General features: G+C 42.0%; 1 protein-coding gene across 6 annotated transcripts in view; it reads right to left on the minus strand.

Moving 5' to 3' along the window:
* The window catches only part of LOC140454652 (leucine-rich repeat and fibronectin type III domain-containing protein 1-like protein), a 261,787-nt gene extending 243,027 nt beyond the window's left edge, over nucleotides 1–18,760 (minus strand). For 5 of the 6 annotated variants that reach the window (XR_011952738.1, XR_011952736.1, XR_011952737.1 and 2 more), the window contains exon 1: nucleotides 17,661–18,584. The gene's annotated coding sequence lies outside the window, so the exon portion shown is untranslated. Of the gene's footprint in view, nucleotides 1–17,660; nucleotides 18,585–18,683 lie in introns of those variants that run through there. The other variant, XR_011952735.1, reaches the window with a different exon arrangement.
* Nucleotides 18,761–19,943: the final 1,183 nt, after the last annotated feature.

Raw genomic sequence — 19,943 nt, forward strand, 5'->3', positions numbered from 1 at the left:
CAAGAGAAACTCTATCATTGTTTGAAAGGGAGGAGTAGAGGTGAGGGCAGAAGAGCAGTAAATGGGTCAGAAACACCTGCTGAAGGCCTGATTAACCACACTGGGGGGCAATTGTGAGTTAAGGGTAAAGAACATTGCATCAGAGGTAGCCTGGAGGAAGGTGGGTATCATTCGAAGAAATGTGACAGAGATAGAGAGACAGGGGAATAGAATGGAATCCATACAGGAAGCAGGGTGTGAGGAGGTGTAGTGGAGGTAACTGTGGGAGGCAGTGGGTTTGTAGGAGACCTTGGTGGACAACCTAATCCCAGAAATGGAGGTGGAGAAGTCAAGAAAGGGAAGGGCAGAGCCAGAGATGAACCAGTAAAGGTAAGAGAAGAATGGAAATTGGGGACAAGACTGATGATTTTTCCACTTCCAGACGAGAGCAGGAAGCAGAATTAATGATGTTGTTGACATATCAGAGAAAGAGTCGTGGGTGGGGCCTGGGTAAGACTGGAACAAGGAATGTTCCACGTACCCCACAAACAGACAAACATAACTGGTGCCCACATGAGTAGCCACTGCCACACCTTTTGTGTGGACAAAGTGTGACTTTTTATCATTAGCCAGATCAACAGAGAAGAGCACCCTGGTGTCACTGCAGTGCTCACTGGCACAGAGGTATTTTGAAGAATTTTCAGTTTCTGTAACCTAAATTCTTGATGACAGTGCAGCTTTAAGCTGGTTTTGATACAGAAGCGGTTTTTAAGTTCCAGTATCTATTGCTCATTATCCTGACAGTGCAAGCAGAATCCTCCAATGTATTTTGTCATATTCCAAAGCTATATCCTTGACCTATTTAGGAGCTTTGAAGTGGTGTGCCTGCAAATGCTTAGGCTAATTTTAACTGGGCGAGAATTCAAAGTGATTCTTGTGCCTATTGCAAAACAAGAGAACTTTCAATGATCCAAAGAAAAACACATTATAAATGGTTAATGAATAGAACAAATGTTGTACACTAGACTCAACACAAACATTTCTATTCTACTGCCTTAAAGGTGAAATGTATTCATCTGACTGACAATCCAGCAAAGTCCCATCACCAGTTGTTCATCTGCATCATTGGATATGAACTCTGAATCCAATACAAAATACCTCACAGCATTCAACCTCTGCACAGTTACAATTGCTATTTCTCTCCCTCTCTTTGTCCATCCCACTTTCTGCTTCACACTCTAACTTTCTCTCTTTCGCTTCCTCTAATTCTTTCTTACTCTCCATTTATCCTTCATTTTCTCCTTCCAAATCTCATCTCCTACTCTATCTTGTTCGGAACAGTCTTAATCTCAAACTGCCCACTCCAATGTTTGCCCCTGGAAAACTGCTGACAACAGGGAGGTGAGTTAATCCAAGTTAGGGTGAACTTGTTGAGGCATTCCCAACGTTAACCCTCTGCTAGCTCTTTGGAGGAGTCAATCCAAACAAGTGATTCCCCTGTTTTCTTCACATTTTTTTTAGCAATTAGCCAAAATCATAAAGAAACTCAGACATCTCATTTCATTAGAAAGAGACAATTGGATATTTAAAGAGTCTAAAGGTAGTACTCAGTGAGCATAGGGTGAGGCAAGACCGCTATCAAATACCTCAATCTGTATGAGGATTAACCTCAGTGCATTAATGTTGTTCTGCACAAAAGGTAAAGTCACCATCATTCCATACTAATTAGAGAGAGAGGAAACTGGTGGTGATTTAACCTGAGGGTCACCTTCCCTCAAGTAAGGGGAGAGGTTGACAAGCAGAGACCTTCATGGTAACTTCAGTTAGTGCATAAATTGAACCCACATTGTTGGCATCATTCTGCATTGCAAATCAGTCATCCAACCAACTGAGCTAACCATCTCTGTTCTGTTCAGGATTCAGATGTTTAAAGTAATAATCCTGAAAGAGTTAATTTTAACTTGTATTTAGCTCCAACTCACCTGATGACCAAGTCTTTGGGTGAAGAGTCAGTTAGATCAACATGAGGCCCTGATGGGGACAGATGTGATTTACTTGGTTCCTGGTAATTATACCTCATTATGTCTTTTTCCTGTCATCCCGTAATAAATTATCAGTGCTTTTTTTTTGTTATGACTGTATGGTGATCCATTCTCTGCTACAGTAATAGACCAGCCCCTAGACACAGCACAGGGAAAGGAGGGTGTTTGGCAGCAAGCTACCCCAACCACAATGTGAGATAGTGAGCAGCAGTGTGCTTGACAGAATACATTGGACCCTGAAGAAGAAAGAGCTATTTTCAGAAGACAAGTGGATTACCCACTTGCCAGTTAAAATAGATACATGTAATCAATCAAATGCCAAAATGGTCAGTCAGCAGCAGTCAGAGGAGCATCAACAGTGTGAAAATAAAACCATCACCTCAGACCTGGCAGGAGGCATGAGGAAAACAGGTGTTCCAGGAAAAGATTCAATGTTAGCCGTACTGCAAAGTGGGAAAAACTTTCGAGAAGGAGGCTTGGCAGGGAGCATTTGGAGGCTCCAGCAGTAGAGTTAGAGATGCCCGAGAGAAAGGGGGAACAGAAGTTTTACAATGGTAGTGCAAAGATGAGGAATGAAAAGAGAATTTTGTTGCCTTGAAACAAGATTGCTGACATTGTGAATAGTCTCCATGAGGAACAGCTACCAGAAAGAGAGGCCCAGTTAAACAATATATACTAGAATTGCAATACTGGAAATCGCCTCAGATATTAAGCTGATGAAAAGGAACAATTAGAAGATATGAAGAAAGAGGCTAACAGAAAAATAAAGCCTAGACAATAATAAAACAGTTAGATGATTGGGCACCTCAATATTGAAGTCATGATTTTGGCAGGAAGATTTATTAAATCTGCCACCAAAGAATTTTATTTTGAAAGTTTTGTGCTATAAATCAGAAGCAAAAATGGAAATTGCAGGAAAAGTTCAGCAGGTCTGGCAGCATCTAGGCAGAGAAATCAGAGTTAATGTTTTGGGTTGAGTGACCCTTCCTCAGAACCTTTTTGTCTCTCTGTTTTACTTTATGTGCGCTTTGGTGATACTTAGAGGGTTAAGCATTTATCCTTTTCGATAACTATTTGTTTACCAATTAACACATATGTTGACCAATTATTGCATCTTCATTTCATTTTGATAATTGTGTTTATTATTGAAAGCTGGTTGACAGATTTTGTTATTTGATATAGGTAAGATGTTGGATTGGTCTGCTTGTAGCTGGAGTAAGTATATTTATCTCATGTCATGGTTTGTGAAGATGTCGGACTGAATTGACAATGCATTCCCCAAGTCTTAGTTCTAACTGTCATTTGTGACTTTGAACCTCCTAAGAAGTAAATTGAGTAAACCATCCAAATATATTTCACTTTTGAACATCAGAAATAAGAGCAGACAGACAGCTGCACCTCATTCCTGGCTGTGTTTAACCTCGGTCCCCTGGCAGCTATAACTTTAATGTGTTTTCAAGATCAGCGAGAACCAAGTGGCCATTGAGCGACAGAGCCCAGGAATGAATTAGAACTAAACCCCAAAGTAGGACAGGGAATGAGGATCCTCGCGAGGTGATAAAAGCAGGAAAAGGTGCTGAACAAGTAGAAAGTAGCTCTGAAGGTCAAACCATTCTTAATGAGTTGACATTATTTATTTATTTCTTGTAAAAGGGATTCCTGCTGGGGAGCTGTGAGTTTGTTATTGATGTCAGAATTATTTTATTCCTTTTTGGTCCCTGCCTGGGGAGAGACAATTCCATAAAATAGCAGTGACCTTCTATTGAAGGAATTGGGTTTATTCAAAAGGAACAATTTAGATTAGATTACAGTGGGGAAACAGGCCCTTCGGCCCAACAAGTCCACACCGACCCACAACCCACCCATACCCCTAACCTAATACTACGGGCAATTTAGCATGGCCAATTCACCTGACCTGCACATCTTTGGACTGTGGGAGGAAACCAGAGCACCCAGAGAAAATCCACGCAGACACGGGGAGAACGTGCAAACTCCACACAGTCAGTCGCCTGAGGCAGGAATTGAACCCGGTTCTCTGGCGCTGTGAGTCAGCAGTACTAACCACTGTGCCACCGTGCTGCCCACACTTTTTAAGCAAGGCCTGCTTTGCTCCAGATTCCTCGGTTCTAAGCTTTGACCTGAACTACATTCAGAGGGTTTTCTTAATTTGCTTCTTTGGAGACTTAAAGCCAGAGAACAAACTGCTGATACAATTGAGGCTGGAGTCCGGTCTCACTGCTCCACGCTTAGTTCACGCGTTTTCATAGGGAGCAGATTGCCAACATGCCGTTCATGTTGACTGTATGGAAATGTTTTTGATAACCCAATCCTAACATGCACGCACTCAGATACCTAAATGTGATCATGAGGCTATGAATAATTAAAATGGTCCCATCCTCCCTGCACACACCCCACCTCCAAGCTCTACAAATTCATCACCTGTCAGCACAGGGGACTGCTGTGTAACATTGAAGTCAAATCTCATTTTAGGATTCTGCACAAGGGAGTAAAGTTTTCCATTTTATATTCAAAGGTTGAAAGTTGTAAACAGACTTACCCTCAAATGGGATTCGTTGTGGGATAAACTCAAGATTGGGGTTTAAACAGAAAGTAACTTTGCTCATCCAGCAACACAGGAGATTCCAGGATTCAAGTGACTTCAGATTGACTCTCGGTGTAGATATTTTCCTAATGAATCTGTTTGGATTGATGCACCTCTGGAACATGTAGGGCTTGAACCCAGGTTCCCTGGATTGGATGTAGGGACCTAGCCCAGCACCATAAGAGCCCACAGCTGAGGGGCAACACTTTCACACAGAGTGTGGTTCATCTGTGGAATGAACTACCAGAGGAAGTGGTAGATGCAGGTACAATTTCAACATTCAAAAGACATTTGGACAAATACACAGATAGGAAAAGTTTCGAGGGCTCTGAGCCAAATGCAGGCAAACAGTATTAGTTCAGTTTGGGAAACTTGGCCAGCGTGGACAAGTTGGACTGAAGGATCTGCTTTTGTGCAGTACGACTCTTTAATAATAGCTTCCGACTCTACCTTATTGTTATCATCACACCAGAGCTCTAATCAGGAAGTTCTGCCTGGGAGTACAAGCAACAAATTTGACTTCATCTTACATGTCAAAGCTTAGAAATGTGTTCATGTTTATTGTACAAAACAGGAAAAGCTTTGGATTATTTATTTCAGGATTTTTGTTATTTAGAAAGTAGCTTGGCAACACGATCCATTTGAGTTCCAGTTCTGAGGAAGGGTCACTCGACCCGAAATGATAACGCTGATTTCTCTCCACAGATGCTGCCAGACCTGCTGAGTTTTTCCAGCAATTTCTGTTTTGGATCATTTGGGTTGTTTAGTTTACTTTAAGCTCAGGAAGTAAGACCTTGAGTTGAGGGTCATTTGATTGCTGGGTCAAGGAGATTATGGAGATCTCCCACATTTAGCTCAATATTTACCTTTCACAGGCCAATCAAATCAGAGGGAATGTTTGTAGGCTCCTGATTACATTCCGAGTTGATCTCTCGCATAGTGTCAATAGCCAGAGACTTCACCCCAGGGCAGGATTGACTGGTACTAGGGGTCATAGTTTTAAAATATTAGGAGAAAGCTATAGAGGGGACATCAGAGGAAGGTTCTTTAGGCAGTGAGTTGTGAATGCATTGCCAGTGGTGGTGCTGGAAGCAGAGTCAATAGGGACATTTAAGTGACTGCTGGACATACACATGGACAGCAGTGAGTTGAGGGGTGGGTAGGTTAAGTTATTTTATTTTACATTAGGATTAACCCTTGGCACAACATCATGGGTGAAAGGGCCTGTTCTGTGCTACGCCTGTCTATGTTCTATGTTCTATGTTCTATGTTCTATGATTATAGGGTTTGAAAATGTGAGCCTGACTGCAATCAAAAGGCGATCAGGTGAACCTTAAAGATGAAGCAAGATATTCCCCAGTCCTTCAGCCATTATGTTTCCCACAACCACCATCAACATAAGCAAATCCCCTCATTATACCTCACAATATTTGTGGAATCTTTCTATGTGCAAAGTAATTGTTGTACTCCTCTACAATGACTTCAAAAAGCCTGTCATTATGTAAAGCCCATTGAGGTGCTATTTGAATGTGGTTATGACTTATTTTTCAAACTTAATTTTTTGCCTCCTGTTGTCAACTTGAACTGTATTTACTGAGGATTTTAACTTCCCTGTATGTCTGAAATGCTGCAGTCCTACAATTTTGGAAAGACTCACTGCACTTATTCAAAAATCTATGATTTTAGCAGTCATTAACCCACCAACTTCAAAGGTCTGAGCTGAAAGTGTAGTGAAATTTCTGATAAATGCCTTAATATCTGTTACTGGCACATCAGGAACCCGGAGCAGATTTTACTGCAGTCAGTTGGGATGACGTTGACAGGCCAGATGGCGAGTGCTGTGACCTATGTTTGCTGATTAATGGGATCTCAAACCACCTCACGCCAAGGGCAGCTGGCCACCCTGAGAATTACTGACTGATGTGAGATCCAGGTACTCAGCAATGCCATCAGGAACAATGATCATTGTGGAGTCTGTACCCAGAGGAAATGGGTTAATGATAGCCATGCTCCCTCACAATGGGGTAAGAGGATTAGGGGGGACAGTCAGGCAGGGTTAGTGGTAGATGGTGGGGTGAGGTGGGTATTAGTGAGGGCAAGCAGTGCCAATGCTTACAGGGCAACACTGAGGGCCAGAGGAGCCTATTTCAGAACCAATCAGGAGGGCAGCAGATTTAACAGGAAATCCCTCCATACAGTATAGGGCTCAACAACCAAACTCTCACCAGAGGCAGGCAGAGACATAACTGGTCGCTTTCAGTGGATAAAGTGGGGTCCAGGTGGAAGGGTCTCTCAACAGCTCCCAGGTTCTGGAAGACAGTGGCAAGAGTGGGATATGAACAAACATATCAATATAAATGACTCATTCTCACCTTCCCTCTCAACCCTGCAGGCCAATCTGCCTCTTTGCAATGGTCAATGCAATCCCAAAAATGTTTACTAAGCAAGACTGGAAAATTATGGAAGGTAGTACTATTGTGGCCAATTATATCTTTTGTTTAAACATCAAAAGACAGAAATGGTTTCAAATGATAATTTCACAAACCATGTGAGCATTAAGGTGTTACTAACCCTTTTGTGAAAATATTAAATGGAACATGTGATATTTGACCCAGAAATCCCTCCTTAGCAGGGTGTATGAAAGGAATGTTCCAGATAATCTCTGACAGTGACCTTATTCTCAACAGCTCACCAATGCAATATACTCCATGCAAATTTTTATATCCTGGCCTAAATATTATGAAGAAATAGCCTCCCTGAGTTTTCCATATTGCTGTGGATTTATCTGTCAATCTCTGGTTCAGAAGGAGCTGGAGGGATCAGCATTTGACTACCTGCTACCCAGAAGGTGGGTGTTGCTCAAATTGGGCTTCGGTGAGGGATGAGAAGAACGTTCAGCTTCTATAATCCTGACAGATACATGGGTGACTTGGGATGGGAAGCAAGTGGGTGTTAGGATAGAAACACAGTAAGAGAACGCTGGAAACACAAAGCATCTCAATCTGCATCTGATAAAAATTGTCTGCAAGCCATCAGAACCTGGTCTGATTGACCAGTCAGTCTCCGGTTCCTGCTGCGTCTTACAGAAGGCATCCCAAAAGAGTCAAACCAAAAACCTCGTCTTAAAGATGGAAATGAAAATAGGAAATGGCAAGACTTCACATTAATTCTGTGAGATTCTGAAAGTGAAGTAATGGATGGTTGCAACAGAAATATTAACTTGTGCTGTTCTTTCCTGATGTCCATAAGACCATAAGAAATTGGAACAGGAGAAAGCCGTTTGGCTTTTCAAAGCTGCTCCAGGTTTAGTAGGATCATGGCTGATCTTAAACTCCTCGCATCCACATCCCTGCTCATCCCCATGACCCTTGATTCCAATACTGATAAAGAATTTATGTCTTAAATATACACAGCTCTCTGTAGCAAGGAATTTCAAAGACTCACAACCTTCTGAGAGAGAAAAAAACCCTCCTCCTCATCCCAGTCTCAAATTGACATGATTTATTCTGAGACTGTGCCCTCTGGCCCCAGACTCTCCCATGAGGAGAATCATCCTCTCAGTGTATAACCTGTCAAACCTCTTAAGAATCCTGGATGTTTCAATGGTATCCCCTCTTACTGGCAATATCAAAACTCCTGTAGTTTGCATGTTGGTTATTCCATTAAAAAAAAGTTACCATTCATGTGTGAATAGCTTGTATTTTTCTTGGGATATGAGTTTTGCTAGATATTTATTTCCCATCCCTAACTGCCTTATGATGGTGGTGGTGAACAAGCTTCCTGAACACTGCAATCCTTAGGAAATGGAGATGCCCACAGTGCTCTGAGGAAGGAGATTCCAGGCTTTTGGCCCTTTTAAGAAATAGAAGAATATTTTCAATTTGGATAATGTGTGGCACTGGAGATTAAGAACAATTCTTTATTCCCTTGAGATTACAGGAATACTTTCACAGATAAGATCATGAGGATGCAGAATCCATGATCACCGTGGGGTTGTAGAAACCATGCCAGTTATATTTCAGTGAATAATAAAAACATGAACAAAAATATTGTCGAGTACAGGAAAAGAAGAGAAGAGAGTATTGTATTTAACATTACCAACTGGAAAAGCATGATAGAATATAAGAACTTGAACCCCTACAGTGAGGAAGCAGGCCATTTGGCCCATCAAGCCCACACCAAACCTCTGAAAAACATCTCACTCAGACCCACCACCCCAACCCTGCATTCCTACTGGCTAATCCACCTAGTTTGCACATCCCTGGACACCATGGGGCAACTTAGCATGGCAATTCCAACCTAATCTGCACGTCTTTGGACTGTGAGAGGAAACTGGAGCATCCAGAGCATGTGCCAACTCCACACAGACAGTTACCCAAGGGTGGAATTGAAAACCTGAAATATTGACTTCTCACCTCCTGATGCTGCCTGGTTTGCTGTGTTCTTCCAACCTTCTGCCTGTCTATTCTTGCCCTGAACCATTGAGCCACTGTGCCACCCCAACAGCAGGAGGAGGCCATTCAGCCCCTTGAGCCTATTCCACCATTCAACACAATCATGGCTGATCTCATCTCAGCCTCAACTCCATTATCCTGCTCAATCCTCTTAATCCATGAACCCATTACTAATTAAAAATCTGACTGTTACCCTCTTTAAATTTACTCAATGTCCTGGTATCCTCTGCACTCTGAGGTAGTGAACTCTGTTGATTCATGGCTCTTTGAGGGAAGTAATTTCTCCTCATTTCTGTTTTAGATCCACTGTCCCTTATCCTAAACCTACGACTTCTCATTTTAGATTGGTCCTCAAAAGGAAGTATGCGTCTTGACTTCTGATGGGCTGAATTGCCACTTTCTAATTCCATGTTGCTATCTTTTCTGAATGCACTTGGGTTTACAAATTACAGTTTGAAATGTAAAATGCTGACAAAGGTTTTTTACTTTTGATAATATCCAATGAAATTTCCCAGACAAAGAAATGGATTATGTAGACATACTTAGCAGGTAATATATTTAAACTTCAGTGTGAATAGTGCATCATCTCCTTGTCCTGTGGAAACATTTTTTCATATGTGTTTGACGTGTTAGCATTTTCTCTGAGTCTGGCTTTCTCAATTTTCTTCCTTTTAAATCCAGGTCATTTTTTCCGTTCAATGCCATAATTTGTTGATATATGAGAGGGTGCTGTTGTCAAAGATGCTTCTTGCATTCCCTTTAGACTAATTTGCATCCATTTCACCTGAATCAAATCTGTCAGCTGACTTGAAGCAGAAAACATTGCATTTTGCAGACATGAAATGGGTATGAATTACCATCTTTTAATGGAAATGGTGATTGAATATTAAAATCTTACATTATAGCTTAGTGATTCACTGTTTCACATCAAGGCAGAAAATGCACAGGAGCAAAGATGATTAACTGTTCATCCTGGTGGATGTAATTGAATGTTGATGTGTAGGATCTTCCTAGTTTTTTGATGGAGTTTCTCATCCATTTTAGATAGAATGTGAGCATGAGGGTTCACCACAAAGTAACTGTGAGTAGTGTTAGGGAGTTGACTTATAAACAGTAATGAGCTTCTCACAATCTGTGATTTTTTTCCCCCCTTCTCTTTGAAGCTCATTACCTGAAACACCAGAAACTTTTCTGCACCTTACGCAAGTGACATTCTTCATATGTAAATACCTGGATTGTAAATGCCTTCAGTCACTTAACAAGAGCAACATCACAGCAACAACAAGAGCAGACTGATTATGTCCTTATCCTATATCCATCCACAGATGCCAGATGAAGTGACTGACTATCCTTGAATTAAGCATAGAGACATTAAAGACACTTCTCTGCCTGTTACGTAGCAGATGCAACATTGGAAGAGAAATGGCAACATAAAGTTAATGTGACGGGAGCAGGAAACCAAATATCCAGGACAACACTTTAAGGTCCTGTCACTAAAGCAAGTGGCATTACATTCTATTAAGAAATCTGGAATACAAAGTGGTGTCAGTGATAATGACCATGAAGGTATCATCAGTTGTTGTAAATTCCCAGCTGGTTCACTGGGAAGAAACTCTACCATCCTCACATGGTCTGATCTACATGTGGTTGATTCCTAACTGCCCTCTGAAACGATTTGAAGACAAAGTGAGGACTGCAGATGCTGGAGATCAGAGCTGAAAATGTGTTGCTGGAAAAGCGCAGCAGGTCAGGCAGCATCCAAGGAGCAGGAGAATCGCTATTTCGGGCATAAGCCCTTCTTCAGGAAGAAGGTCTTATGCCCAAAACGTCGATTCTCCTGTTCCTTGGTTGCTGCCTGACCTGCTGCGCTTTTCCAGCAACACATTTTCAGCTCTGAAATGATTTAATAGACTGTTCAGTTCAAAGGCAATTGGGGATTGGATATAAATATCAGTGAGATTGATATCACCATGAAAAAAGTTTAAAAATGATAGTAAGATGATCATCCCAAACAAACTACACTGGTGTCTATATTCTGTATGAATCTCCACCCATCCTATCAGTACACCCTTCCAATAAATTTTTCCTCTCCTTTCTAGCTTCCCTTTTGTGATAGCAAGTTCCACATTCAAATCACAGCCAAACTAAAGAAGTTTTTTAGAACTCTTTAGTGTCAGGTAATGTCACCATATTCGTACCAAACCATAAAGATGCTTGCTCATTAGAGACGACGCAAGGGTCACAGCATCTTAGGTGAAGGGAGAGACTGTGAAGGGGTTTCTTTCATCGTAAATTTAACCCAGTGCAGAAGTTTAACTGTGCTGTTGGCATTACTCTGCATTGCAAACCAGTTATCCAGCCAACTGAGCTAATCTACCTCCTCTTCTGTATATTAATCATAGTGTTCCGATCACCTGTGGGGAGACGGTAGGAGTCAAAGGTTGCACACCAGAAATAGAGAATGGAGCCAAAGAAAGTGACGAAATTACAGTAAATAATACAGCAAAGAAAATATATTGGAAAATTAAAGTTTAAAAACACCCCTAGGATTCTAAGAGTTGCAGAGATACGATCTTTAATTTTCCAAAATCTCCCACAGTTGGGTAGATGCCCATCAGCCTGAAAGTTAGCAAATATAAAACAATATTTCAGTGAAAGAAGGAGAGAGAAAACGGGGAACTACAGTTCAGTTCTCCTGACAGTTGTCATAGGGGAAATGCTGGAAGTTATTGCTAAGGAATTCTTAACATTGCACTCAGAAAAGCACAGAATGATTAGAACATCATAGTACATCATACAAAATGGAAATCTGTTTGACAAATATAATAAAATTTTTTGAGGATGCAGGGTAGATAAAAGAAAATGAATAGGGATAGTAGATGCATTGATTTCCAAAAAGCATTCAACTAGGTGCCACACAAAAGATTAATAGGCAAGAAAATGACTCATGGAGTTGGGGTAGTAGATTTGAATTAATAGAATGTTGGTTAAGGGATAAGGAAGCCAAGAGCAGTTATAAGTGGGATATTTTCAACTTGGCAGGATGTAAGGAGTGGAGTACTGTAATGATCTGTGCTGAAGCCTAAACTTTTTGTAACCTATAATAATAAGCTTCAATAGGTCTGCGACCAGCAGTATGTCACAAGGATCAATGTTGGGGTCCACTGCTTTTTGTCATTTTCATAAACTTGGATGTGAATATAGGAAGAATGGTTAGTAAGTTTATTGAGGACACCAAAATCAGAGGTGTAATCAACAGTGAAGAAGGTGAATGTAGAGTGCAATAGGACCTTGATCAGAGGGACCAATGAGCTGAAGAGTGGCAGATGGAGTTTAATTTAAACAAATGTAAGGTATTGCATTTTGGAAAGGCAAATCAGGGCAGGACTTATACACATAATGATAGGATCCTGGGGAAGAAAGAGACTTTGAAGTGCAGATTCATAGTTCCCTTAAGGTGGAGTTGCAGGTAGACAGGATAGTGAAGAAGGCATTTGGTATGCTTGCCTTTTATCGGACAGTGCATTGACTACAGGTGTTAGGATGTCATGTTGTGTCTGTACCGGACATTGGTTAGGCCATTTTTGGAATACTGCATTCAATTTTGGTCTTCCTGTCATGGGAAGATGTTGTTAAACATGAAGGAGTGCAGAAAAGATTTACAAGGATGTTGCCAGGATTGGAGAGTTTGGGCTATAGCAAGAGGTTGAATAGGCTGGGACTATTTTCCCTGGAACATTGGAGACTGAAGGGTGATCGTATAGAGGTTTATAAAATCATGTGGGGCATGGAAAAAAATGAATAGACAAGGTCTTTTTCCCGAGGTAAAGGAGTCCAAAATTAGAGGGCATAGATTTAAGGTGAGAGGGGAATGATTTAAAAAGGACCTAAGAACATCAGAACTAGGAGCAGGTGTAGACCATCAGATCCCTTAAGCCTGCTCCACCATTCAATAAGATCATGGCTGATCTTTTCATGGACTCATCCCACTTACCCACCCGCTCACCATAACCCTTAATTCCCTTACTGTTCAAAAATCTATCAATCTTTGCCTTAAAAACATTCAGTGAGGAAGCCTCAACTACTTCACTGGGCCCGCACCAATCAACCGCACCGCCCTGTGGCCCAACATTTCAACTCTCCCTCCCACACTGCCGAGGACATGGAGGTCCTGGGCCTCCTTCACCACCAGATGCCTGGAGGAAGAACGCCTCATCTTCCGCCTCGGAACACTTCAACCCCAGGGCATCAATGTGGACTTCAACAGTTTCCTCATTTCCTTTTCCACCACCTCACCCCAGTTCCAAATTTCCAGCTCAGCACTGTCCCCATGACTTGTCCTGACTTGTCCTACCTGCCTATCTTCTTTTCCACCTATCCACTCCACCCTCCCCCTGCCCCTGACCTATCACCTTCATCCCCTCCCCCACTCACCTATTGTACTCTATGCTACTTTCTCCCCACCCCACCCTCCTCTCACTTATCTCTCCACCCTTCCGGCTCTCTGCTTGTATTCCTGATGAAGTGCTTTTGCCCGAAATGTTGATTTTACTGTTCCTCGGATGCTGCCTGACCTGCTGTGTTCTTCCAGCACCACTAATCCAGAATCTGGTTTCCAGCATCTGAGTCATTGTTTTTACCTGGGGAATTCCACAGACTCACAACCCTTTGGGTGAAGAAGTTCCTCCTCAACTCAGTCCAAAATCTGCTTCCTCTTATTTTGAGGCTATGCCCTCTAATTCTACTTTCACCTGCCAGTAGAAACAGCTTCCCTGTTTCTATCTTATCTAATTCCTTGATCATTTTATATGTTTCTATAAGATCGCTCCCTTCCCTGTTCTTTTAAATTCCAATGAATATTGTCCCAGTCTACTCAATCTCTCCTCATAAGCCAACCCTTCAGTGCAATTCCAGAATCAACTTAGTAAGCCTCCTCCGAACCCCGTCCAGTGGTCACTAAGGGGTGACATTTTCATGCAGAGGGTGGTACGTGTATGGAATGAGCTGCCAGAGGAAGTGTTGGAGACTGGTACAATTACAACATTTAAGAGGCATTTGGATGGGTATATGAATAGGAAGGGTTTAGAGGAATATGGGCCAAGTGCTGGCAGGTGGGACTAGATTGAGTTGGGATATCTGGTCGGCATGGATGAGTTGGACTGAAGGGTCTGTTTCCGTGCTGTACATCTCTATGATTCTCTGAATAATAAGAATTTAATAACCAGTTCCAGAGTGAGAAATTTGGGTTTGAAACAATTGTGTTTAAATTAAATGGAGTGAATTTGAATTAAATAAGGTTAGAATTACCTAAAGTAAACTGGCTGGATAGATTAGCAGAACGACAGTGATACAGCAGTGGCAGATATTTAAGGAAGTAACTCATGACTCCCAGCAAAATATATCCCATTGAGGAGGCAAGGTTCCAAGAGAGGGATAAATCAACCATGACCAATCAAGGAAATTAAGGAGAAAACTAAATTGAAAAAAAAAGATAAAGAGGTGAACATTGCATCAATACTACAATCCCCTGGCCCAGATGGCTTGCATCCTTGGATCCTAAAAAGAAGTAGCTACAGAGATAGTAGATGCAGTGGTTGTAATTTTCCAAATATCATTGGATTTTGGAGAAGTTACAGCAGATTGGAAAACTACCCTGTTCAAAAAGGGAGGGAGGCAAAAAGCAGGTAGCTATAGGCTGGTTAACCTAACATCTATTATTGCAAATGTATGGGAATCTATTAAGAAACTATAGCAGAATATATGCTAAATTATAATCTAGCCAAACAGAATCAACATGGCTTCATGAAAGGGAAACCTCATTTGACTAATTTATTAGAGTTTACTTAAGGAAGAATCAATCAGAGTGGAAAGAAGGGAACCAGTAGATGTGTTATACTTGGACTTCCAGAAGGCCTTCAACAAGGTACCTAACAAAGTGTTAAGTCATACGATAAGAGCCCTCAGTTGGCAATACGTGACCATTGGGGTTCTACAGGGATCAGCACTGGAACCACAAATGTTTACAATATATATCAATGACTTGGAGGGGGAAGAGCAAGTACTGTCAGTGAATTTGCAGAAGACACTAAAATAGGTGAAAAAGCAAGTTGGGAAAGGGATGCAAGGAGTTTGTGGAAAGACGTTGTTAGTTAAGTGAATTAGCAAAAAGTTGGCAAATGGAGTTTAATGTGGGAAAACGTGAAGTCATTCAGTTTGGAAGGGAGAACGAAAGAACTGAATAACATTTAAATGGAGAAAACTTGTCGAAAGCTGCAACACAAAAGGACCTGGGGGAGGACTTTTACACAAAACACAGAAAGCTAGCACACAGGTTCAGCAGGAAATCAGGAGGGCCAATGGAATATTAGCTCTTATTTCAAGGTCGGAATGAATGTTCACTAAATTGGGATGAGAGTAACGTCCTATTATGGAGGGATGAGTAAATTGGGTCTACATTTTCTAGGGTTCAGAAAAATGAGAGGTGATTTTATTGAAAAATGCAAGATCCTGAAGGGACTCGATGGGGAAGACACCAAGGGTCTGTTTCCACTTGTTGGGTAGTTTATAATATGGGTGTCAGGATAGAGCTGATCATTTTAGGACTGAGATGAGGAAAAATTACTTCAATCAAAGTGTTGTGAATCTTTGAAATTCTCTATCCCAGAGGGTTGTGGATGTTCTATTATTGAGTATTTTTTAAAGCTGGGATAAATCTTTTCATGTTGGCCTTGCACGGAATCATGGGATATAGGGAGTGTTTAGGAAGATGGACTTGAAGTCCAAAACAACTATGATCATATTGAATGGCGTAGCAGGCTTGGTAGTCCAAATGATCTACTCCTGCTCCTTGATTTTGTGTTCTTATGGGAAATCAACAGGGTTTCTGTCTAAAGTCGAGTTTTATACTCATGCTGGGCAGTATTCACAGATGGACAATAGCAGCATAACCTCGAATACACTTCAATGAAATGTCCTTCTGACATTCATAGAATCACATGGTAAAGATGGTGAGGTACTTGAGAACCAAAAAATTTGTAACCCTATCTGATTCAGAAGAGGATGAGAGTAAATGGTTTTAAATAATCTTATAGTCTGGAAAAGAGCAGAAGAATTGCATTGATTGTAGAGATATTTTGGAAAGCCAACAAAACAATTACTGACTTTATTTCTGGTATTTTAAGACTGTACCCAACCTTATGTTAAAATAAGTCAATAGCTACTCAAAAATAATGCAAGTAAAAATGTCACACTTAGAAGTTCAACTGGTAATATTGCAATAGTAATTTCTAGGCTGTAGTACATACCATGCTGGTTATCTGCCGACAACACATAACAGGTCTTATAACACCATTGCTGCAGAACAAGCATCAATGAAACTCATTTGCCTTTTGATGAGCACAACATTAAGAGTAAATAAATCACATAATATGGAATGTGCCAGGTATATATGTGTAAATATATATGTTACAAATAAACACATTTTTACATGATGTAAAGTAATATTTCTCCTGGTTTTTCCAACACTTTGACTTTCTCCCCTTTTGATCTATAATTTTGTTAGAGCTCTATGACTGCCAATTATATGTAGCAGAAAGCACATCACATAATGCACTGAACTCTATTCCTCCAGCAATCTGCAGCCTTTTCAAACCCAAGTTTCATCGTTATCTGATAATTGCTTCCATCATTTCCCTAATTTTCTCTTCTGCCATTTCATCCCTGGTGAATCCAAATGATCTGGTGTTGGCCTTCAGACAGTGTACCAGCAAATCTCGCACACACACACACACACACCAACCCATTGTCCAGATATGAAGAATTGTACAAAAGCTGCAAACAAAAACATTTGATTTGTCTGAGCCCACCTCTCCTAATTCCACAATCAATAAAGTGCCCCAAGTCTACTGTGGCAATAAAATAAAGGTGGTCTAGTTTACTAGAATTAGTAATTTGATATCAAATAAGAATTATTAAAATAGCATAACTCTTCCTTTAAATATGCAATCTCATTCTGCCTCAAAGTTGTTCTCTGTGTGTGAAAAATGTTGAAAACACAAGAATGCACATTATATATAGCCATGCGAAGCAAAAGACCATAAATTCCAATTTTCAAACAATATATTTGCAATGAACGCCACACTACTTTATACTGTATTATTTTAATCCAATACAGTGTGCAGAGGGTTAACCTGTAACCTTCTCTTTGGTTCACTTTCCATATTAAATCCATCTTTCAATTTTCAATGACAACTTAACGTGGGGTGGGGGGGGGGGGGGTGTCTTGGAAAAATCTGATTGCAGCTCTTTTTTTAAATAAAGAAACCTGCGAGAATTTGTATTGAGGCGACTCCCACTGTAAAAGTCTTCTCATTTTGATTATTCATGTTTTCTGATATCTCATTATTATTTTAGATACTGCATGTTAAATGCTTTAAAGGATTGAATCCTGTGGAAGGAGCTGCATATCTCTAATGGAGGGTTAACCTCGCAATCTCCAGGTATAAATTCTCTTTTATGATTTATTAGACTTAAACAAATAATGGTAGTTGACAGAGAAAGAAGAGACTTTGTAGCTCATGTTACCTTTACAAAGAAACATTAATCAGATTCAGACGGCGGAGCTGTCAGCGAAAGCAGGGGGTTGCTCTGCACCAGTTTCTATTCATCTTTACACCTCTCCTTCTTCACTGCTTTCTCCTTCTCGCTCCCTCTCACTCTCTCTCTCTTCTCCGCTTCAACTGGTGCTGAAAAACTCACAGTCTTCGGTCACGAAGGAGAAGGAAACAAAATGACATAAATGAAAATCGTTCAGAACTAGGAGGGAAGTGGTTCTCTCGTTCACCAATTCTCTGTAAAGAATCCCATCCTCAGCAGAGTGAAAGGTTGCATTCCTGGCTCTCGCTGGGCAACGTGGAACGGGTTCAGCACCATGGACAGCGACACGGGGCCGCTCACAGCCAGTCGCTCCAGTGGGAGGCACTGGCTCTGACAAGCGAGCCCCCAGACACAAGCGAGCCCCTGATCCTGGAGCAGTGCACAACTCTAGAAGGAGCAGGGTCCATTCACCGCCAGGAGAAGTCTCTCTCTCGGGAAGGTTGCAATGAGTTCCAGCCTCATCCTTCTCCCCCTTCCTGCCCCAGCGCTGCAAATCCTCAGCACCGGCCAACACCAAGGACTGAGTGGTACTGACAGGGCTCCACACAGTATCTCCCTGATGTCTAGCCGGGCTGGACCCTTTAGCTGAGGTTACTGACTATCCAGATGTGTGTGTTTCACAGAACAGATCGCAATCCCTCCGAAAGCGCAGCTGCAACAAAACAGGGTCTCCCCTCAGTAACAGCTTCCCGTTAAAACCAATCCTGGGTCTACACCAGCTCCGAGCTGAGAAGTGATTTTCTCCACATCATGTGCCCAAGTGGGACTGTGAGAATGCACAGGCAGGTCGGCAGAGATGCTTATCTCTCTTCCTCTCTGTCTCCTTCACGTTCTGGCAAATACTGTTAGTCAACTGTGTAACCATCCTATTGCTACACGCACACAGACACACACTCACACACACACACACACACACACACACATGCATAGATAAAGAAAGAGCAAGCTTGCCTTGTAGAAAGACTGGAGGAAAGGGGGTTTAATCTGCAGCAGCAAATCACATCAGCAGCGCACAGTGGGTGTGACTGAGTGCCTCATGAATATGAATGAGGGAGGACACGTGCCACAGCTCAGGAAAAGTCAGAGGGCAACCTCCGCGCTGTTCTTAACAAGCACATTCCCACAATGTTTCCTCTAAAGAGGCCGGGAAGCAATACAGGCTTGTATGTGTGTGATGTATTAATTCATTGGCTCCCTGTCTCATTGAGATATCTCCATTTCGTCCTTCAGTCTGTGAACCACCAAGTACTTCCCCATCCTCAATGAGCTGAATCTGCATCTTGTCCCAGGGTGTTCCCTTTCTCAGAGCTGATTTGAATCTCAGTCCACACCATCTCCTCGACCATCTTTTTCACCTCAACAGCTCATAGGGGTGGCTCAGTAGTCAGCACTGCTACCTCACAGCACCAGGGACCAGAGTTCAATTCTAGCCTTGCGTGATTGTGTGGAGTCTGTGCATTCTCCCTGTATCTGTGCAGGTTCCCTCTTTGCTTTGCTTTCATCTCACAGTATCAAAGAGATGCAGATTAGGTAGGTTGGCCATGTTAAATTGGACTTCACCAGTTTCCTCATTTCCCCTCCCCCCACCTTACCTCAGTTCCAACCTTCCAGCTCTGCACTGTCCCACCTGCCAATCGCCCTTCCCATCGATCCGCTCTACCCTCCCCTCTGACCTATCACCTCCATCCCCACCCCATTCGCCTAATGTACTCTTTGCTACCTTCTCCCCAGTTTCCCCCCTCCCCCCCCCCCACCCCCACCCTGGAGGCTCTCTGCCTGTATTCCTGATGAAGGGCTTTTGCCTGAAACATTGATTTTTCTGCTCCTCGGATGCTGCCTGACCTGTTGTGTTTTTCCAGCACCACTTTGACCTAAACTCTGGTTTCCAGCATCTGCAGTCCTCACTTTTGCCTTGTTAAATTGCCCATAGTGTCCAGGGATGTGCAAGCTGGGTGGATTAGCCATGGGAAATGCAAGGTTACAGGGATTTGGTGGGATGTTTTTCGGAGGTTCAGTTTAGACCTGATGGGTCAAATCTGAAAATGTGTTGCTGGAAAAGCGCAGCAGGTCAGGCAGCATCCAAGGAACAGGAGAATCGACGTTTCGGGCATAAGCCCTTCTTCAGGAAGGATCCTTGGATGCTGCCTGACCTGCTGTGCTTTTCCAGCAATACATTTTCAGCTCTGATCTCCAGCATCTGCAGTCCTCACT

This window comes from Chiloscyllium punctatum, chromosome 29 (assembly GCF_047496795.1).
Source record: "Chiloscyllium punctatum isolate Juve2018m chromosome 29, sChiPun1.3, whole genome shotgun sequence".
In the NCBI taxonomy this organism is placed as follows: domain Eukaryota; kingdom Metazoa; phylum Chordata; class Chondrichthyes; order Orectolobiformes; family Hemiscylliidae; genus Chiloscyllium; species Chiloscyllium punctatum.